This window comes from Camelus dromedarius, chromosome 26, assembly GCF_036321535.1.
Source record: "Camelus dromedarius isolate mCamDro1 chromosome 26, mCamDro1.pat, whole genome shotgun sequence".
In the NCBI taxonomy this organism is placed as follows: Eukaryota; Metazoa; Chordata; class Mammalia; order Artiodactyla; family Camelidae; genus Camelus; species Camelus dromedarius.
The window spans coordinates 20124775-20131713 of record NC_087461.1 but is presented as its reverse complement, the minus strand read 5'-3'; positions in this window follow the sequence as shown (position 1 = coordinate 20131713).

Sequence of the window (6939 nt, the reverse complement as noted above, 5' to 3'; positions counted from 1 at the left end):
GCGCTTTCATGGGACAGGGGACGAAAACTGAGGCAGAACCTGCCAAGATGGGGGTGCCTGCCAAACAGCCCCTGTTTCATTTGAAGCCCAAGATGCAGCGAGGGAGTCAGACAGAGCTGGACAGCGATGCCTGCACTCAAAACACCGCAGCTAGCTTTGCATCTGCTCTGTCCTTCTGTATCCAAGTGCTCTCCCTCGTTCTAAAAGCAGGAAATAAAAATTACAGGTCACTCTCTCTCACGAATCAACACAAAACTTTAGCAACAGAAACACAGCGATATATATAAAAGATAATATATCAAGATCAAGCTTCAAGGTTAGTTTGACATTTAAAAATCAATCAAGGTAATTTATAACATTAACAACTAGTAAAGAAAAATACCATATCATCTCAATAGAATGAGAAGAAGCATTTTATAAAATTCAATGCTAATTTGTGATTTTTAAAAAAGAACTCTCAAACTTGCAATGGAATGAAACTTCTTTATCTGATTAAAAATACAGTAAACGTGATATTAAATGATAAAATTAAGTTTCCCCTCTGAGGTTGAGAATGGCACAAGTCTGCTCATCATCTAAATTTCTATTAAATGTGATACTGGAGATCAGTCAGTGGCATAAAACATATAAAGATTATGTAGAAATAAAATATATATTAGTTAGAATGGAAGAAATAAAATTGTCATTGTTCACAAACTGCATGGTATTACATATAGAAAATTTATTAGAATTAATTAGTAAATTTACCAAGATCTCTGGATACAAGGTTAATACACAAAAGTCAATTATATTTCTACATGATATCAACAAATAATTATTAAATGAAGTTAAAAGTTAATGATTATTAAATGAAGTTAGATTTATTGCTAGTTACTTAACTAGCAATAAGTCTAACAAGAGATATGTTAACCTATACAGAAAACTGTAAAACATTCCTGAGGGAAACTGAAAAATTAAACAAATGGAACAGCATTCATGGATTGAAAGGTTAGAGAGAGTTGTTGATTCTTTCCAAAGTGGTTTTTATAGATTTAATGGAATTGTAATCAGTGTCCCAGCAGCATTTGTTGTAGAAACTGACAAGCTAATTCTATTATTTTATATCAAAATGTTAAGGGCTAGGGGTTGCTCAAACTTGAAAAGGAAGGAAAAAGTTGGACAGCAAATATGACTAGCTATCAAGACTTTTGTTACTGAGTCCAAGCTCCTATTGCTCGATGTGACAGGCCAATGAATCAAGGGGCAATTTGGTGGGGCAAGGAATAACCACTTTATTCTTTCTGAATAGAACCAGCAAGAAGATGGACTAGCATCCCAAAGAACCATTGCCCATGGTCTTGATACTAGTTTCTTTTATAGAACAAAGAGGGGGAGGTTAGGAGGTAAAGTAAAAAAGGTGATAAATTGTTGCAAATATTTCCTGGTTCTGGCCAACTCCAGGGTGGATGTGTTAATTGCTTCCCTCCTGCAGCCATTCACAGCCGGGCTTGGTCAGAATGCTTCCTGTGAGCTAAACCAAGGTATTTCAGCTTAAGGCTCATTACCTGGGGGGCAGGATCCCCAGAGATGGGCATTATGCATAATTTAAGCTTATAGACAACAGCCCTGTAGTGATGAACTTGTAATAGAATACAAAGGTTCTTCCTTGTTTCATTAGCATAAGATGACAGTAAGACAGTGTGGTTCTGTAGCAAGAACATACCAGACAGACCAATGGACCAGAGCAGGGAGTCCAGAAATAGACTCCCATGGTAAGGACACATGACCAAAGACAAAGGTGGCCCATAAAACAATGGGGAAAGGGTCTTTTAAAAATACGTAATGCTGGCTCAATTGGATATTCATTTGAACATCCAAAAAATAATAATCTTGGCTTTTATAGACAGCAATATTGAATGAACTGCAGAACAAAATGTGAAAGATAAAGTAATGAGGCATGTAGAATATAACATTGGAGACTGTCACCATGATTCTGAAGTAGAGAAGAGCCACAAAGGAAAACATTCATAAATTAGACTATATTAACATTCATGACTTCTGTTTATTAAAATACAGCATTACGAGGAGAAAAAGAAGGTATCTGTAACATGTGAAAAAGAAAAAAAGCTCATATAAAAAATAAATAAAGAACTCCTAGGGGTCAATGTGAAAAGGACAGACAACCCAGTAGAAAAATTGGCAGAAGATCTGAAAAAGCACTTCACAAATGAGATTATCCAAATACCAAGATAAACATATGAAAAGGTACTGAATCTTGTTAACCACAAGGGAAATTCAAATTGAAACCGTAATAAGACACCACCTCACAACCACCAGAAGGGTTCACATGAAAAGACTGACCGTGTGACCGAGTCCGAACTTGTTCTGCTCACCACATGACAAACCAATAAATCAGGAGATGAGGTGTTGTGGCAAGGAAGGAATAATAACTTTATTTGAAAGTCAGCAGACCAGAAAAAATGGCAAACAAATGTCCTGGAGAACCATCTTCCCCAAGTCAGAATTCAGGCTCCTTTTATACTAAAAAGGGGGAGGGGGTGTGGTTGGTTGTTGCAAACTTCTTGGTGTCAGAATCCTTTGTTCTTGCAGCTGTCTCCATGGGTCAGGTTAGGGAAACCTCCAACAAGACAAATGGTATTTTCTATTCTACAACTTTTTATCTCTATATGAGCGGAAAAGTGGTGTACCCTTAAAGGTCAGAGCCTGGAGAATGGGCTGTCCTGTCTATTTCAGGCTCTAAGCAACATTCTTTTATAAAAGGTGCAGAACCAGCAGGACTCAGCACTGGAGACAGAGCACAGGGTGACAGCCAAAGGAGCAGATCTAACATGGAGTCAGATTTGTTCTTCCCTATGACAATGGCACCCCAAGTTGGTGAGGATGTGAAGCAGCAGGCTGGCAGGGGTGTCGTCGGCTAGCTCACCTACCTGGACAGCTGTTTGTCAGACACTGAGTCACGTTACCCTATCACCCAGCAAGTCTACTCTTGGGTTTGTCTGTCCCCTCCCTGAAATACATAACAGAAAATATTTCTGTCAGCATTATTTATAATAGTGAAAATAAGAAACAACCCAAATGTCTCTCAATAGAACAAATTGTGATATATTCATACACTGGAATCTTCTACAGCAAGAGTATATTGTGTGCAATCATACAAATGAATCACATAAATGTAAAGCTGAACAAAAGAAGCCAGAAACGGGAACACACACTGTACAAGTTTTACCTATAAGTTAAAAACAGGCAAAAGTTAGTCAAGGTATTAGAAATGAGGTAGCGATGGCTTTTGGAAAGGAGTCCTGCCTGGCGCGGGGTCACGCTGCTTTGCCTTCATTTGGGTGGAATGGCGTGGGTGTGTTCCCCTTGTGCAAACACACTGGGCTGTACACACATGCTGGTGCATTTTTTGGTGTATCTGTTATATGTCAACAAAAGGTTATTTTTGAAAAGGAAAAGGTGAGCGCTGGGGTCTCCATCACTCCAAATAAAATCTGTTGTGTATTTTAAAGGTGTACATTTAACGAATTCAGGTTTTAACATCCTTCCCTCCCCAACACACACACACACACACACACACTCACACTGCATTCACTTTGTGCATGATCTCATTAAAAATACAAGTCAATGCCAAGGCCAATGGTACTCCTCCCACTACCCAGAACCACCCGGGCGCCAGCAACAGTCCTGCAGAAACCGTCTTACTTCCTGTTTATAGCAGCTGGCAAGCAGACCATTACTGTCCCCATTTCAATGTTGAGGGGATGGGAGGTTCAGTGACCCCCCCTCCCCCAGGTCCTGGCACAGACCCAGGCGTGGTCACTAGCCCCCTCCTCAGTGCTTTTCCTTGGAGGCCCATGGCCTCTCTGGAGATCAGGAGGCTTAAAGCAGACCTACCTTTCCCAGGAATGATCTTTAGTTACATACAGTGGATAACAAGATGCAGCCTTTCGGGTCATCGCTTGGTGTATAGCACAACAGAGGAGGGGACACTGGTCACTCTGACCGGGGAACATGGGTTCTCCTCTCTCTCTGGCCCCTCCATCAGACCCCAGGGGGCTGACACTTCAGGAAGCTGCTCCTTTGGGTTTTCCTTGTCAGTTTTGTTTTTAAGCACTATCCAGGTGAATCTGACAGTCTCACCCACAATAGACACATGCATCGTTTCCACCTTTTGGCTCTTGTGTATAATGTTTCCGTGAACACTGGTGTGCAAGTGTCTGAATTCCTGATTTCCATTCTAGTGCATATATTTCTTAGAGTAGGATTGCTGGGTCTTGTGATAATTCTACACTGCACCTTTTGAGAGGCCACAGAATTGTTTTCCATAGCATTTGAATTCCCACCAGCAATAAAGGAAGGCTCCAGTTCCTCTGCCTCCTCACCAACACTTGCTATTTTCCTTCTTTTCCTTTTTTATTATAATTATCCTAATGGGTATAAAGTGGCATCTCACTGTGGTTTGGTTTGTGCTTCTTTGATGACTGGTCACGTGGGGCATTTTCCTGGGCTTGTTGCCCATTTGCAATTCTTCTTTGGAGAAATCTCTATTCCAGCCCTTTGTGTGGTGCACATTGCCTTGCCTTATCCTGAATTCCGTTATCTTCTTTGTTAAACAGAACTCCCACTCTGCTCAGGTCTCTCCCTCTGGGAAGATGATCCTGTCCTCAGTTCAGGGTAAATCCTAAACTCTGGTCTATAAACCAGCCACAGCAATCCATTCCCCTTGTTGTTTCAGAGTGGGTAAGTTCTGGCCAAGGAGATGTGAAAGGAAGTTTACAGGAGACTTCTGAGAAAGACTCTGCACAACTAAAAAGTGCACAAGGAAAAGGCAGTCTTTTTTCTTCTGGATATTGTTATTGTTTTTGATGAGATGCCTGGAACTGTGCAGCCATCTTGAGACCAAGAGGGCAGTTGTCTGTAGGTACAAAGCTAACCTGTAGAAGGTAGCAGAGCAGAAAGAGGAAGGTCTCTGGTCCCCAATGGTGTAGAATTATCACAAGGCCCAGCAATTCCACTCTAAGAAATATATGCACTAGAATGGAAATCAGGAATTCAGACACTTGCACACCAGTGTTCACGGAAACATTATACACAAGAGCCAAAAGGTGGAAATGATGCATGTGTCTATTGACAGGTGAACGGATAAACAAAAGGCAGTTATCTGCAGGATAACAGAAAATATATATATTTGTCTCTGCCCCCCGGTTCCTGGCACAGAGCTCCTAAAATTCTTAAAAGCACTAGGAGTATCTTTTGTTCTAACAAGAGAATGCTGGGTGGGTGTCTGGCTGGCTCCTGGATGGGAGCTGGCCACCAGCAAGATGTAGCCATGATTAAAAGCTTGAAACTTTTAGCCCTACTCCCACCCCATCCTCCAGAGAGGGGATAGGACCTGGGAAGGGAGTTAATAATGGCTCATTCCTACAGGAATCAGCCTTCATAAATCTCAACAGTAGAGGTTTGGAGAGCTTCCAGGCTGGTGAACACATTCATACCCAGAGGGTGATGCACTCCAACTCCTCGGGGACAGGAGGTCCTGCACTCAGGACCCTTCCAGACCTCACCCTATGTATCTCTTCATCTGTTATTCATCTGTATCCTTCATCAGGTCCTTGCAAACCTAAGTAAGTGTTCCCTTGATTTTTTTGAGCCTCTCTGGAAAATTAAACTGGAGAAAGGGTTCATGGAAACTTTCCATTTGTAACCAGGTTGGACAGAAGTTGTGGGTAGCCTGGGGCTTACTACTTACAGTCTGAAATAGGGGGCAGTCTTGTGGGACTGAGCCCTTAACCTGGGGGATCTGACACTCTCTCCTGGTAGATTGTGTCAGAATTGAGTAAAGTTATAGGACATCCAGCTGATGTCACAGAGAATTGCTTGGTGTGGGGAAAACCCCTACACATTTGGCCCTAATTGCCCAGGACCAGGTACTGGACAACGAGGGACAGTCCTGTACACCCGAGTCTGCTGAAATCATTCAAACCAGCCAGTCGTGAGTGTGCTGAGCCGGCCTCGCCTGTTCCTCCCCATGGAAATCACCGCAAAGGCTCTCGCCCACCTTTCCCTGCCTCTCCTGTCTCCTGACCACCCTGGTGCTTCTTCCCATGGCCTTGCATGGCACGCCTCCTGCTTCTAGAGATCTGTGAGTGTAAAAATGTCCTCCTTCATGACACTCATTTCCCTGTCTGCTTGCCTTGCCACACCTGAGTAAAACAAACCCTGAATACATTTTAAAACAGATTCCCTAAGAATATGTCTATGAACTTCCAGGGATTTGGAAAACCCTAATGTCCCAGAAAGAACATAGTCCTCAAAATCAGGAGCATGGGTTGATGCCCTAAGCTTTCCTGCCCAAACTCCATCCAGCCTCGTGGCATCCTAACAGGGCATTAAAAGACATAGAAGTCTATGTGAAAGTCCTTGACTTTATCACAAATACTGGATACATGTAATTTTATTGCTGAGCGTGGTGTCTTTCTTCTTGCTGTGAGGGAAAGGGCCATGCGGCATGCTTTGGGGTTACTCCCCACCCCGTGTCTCCAATCCCTCTACCAGTCCCAGGCTCTACTGGACCAGCTACGTGGTGTCCACATATAGAGTGACAGTGGCCTCCCATGAAATTCAAGGGTGTCCCCATCAAGTGGGAGGGTTTGGGCATCTGCTGAAATCATTTATGAGGGCTCCTTATTTTTTTTTTTAACATTTTCCATTGATTTATAAAAATTTTACAATGTTGTGTCAAATTCCAGTGTAGAGCACAATTTTTCAGTCATACATGAACATATATATATATATTCACTGTCACATTTTTTTCTCTGTGAGCTACCACAAGATCTTGTGTATATTTCCCTGTGTTATATAGTATAATCTTACCTATTCTACAATTTTGAAATCCCATCTATCCCTTCCCACCCTCCGCCCTCTTGGCAACCACAAGTT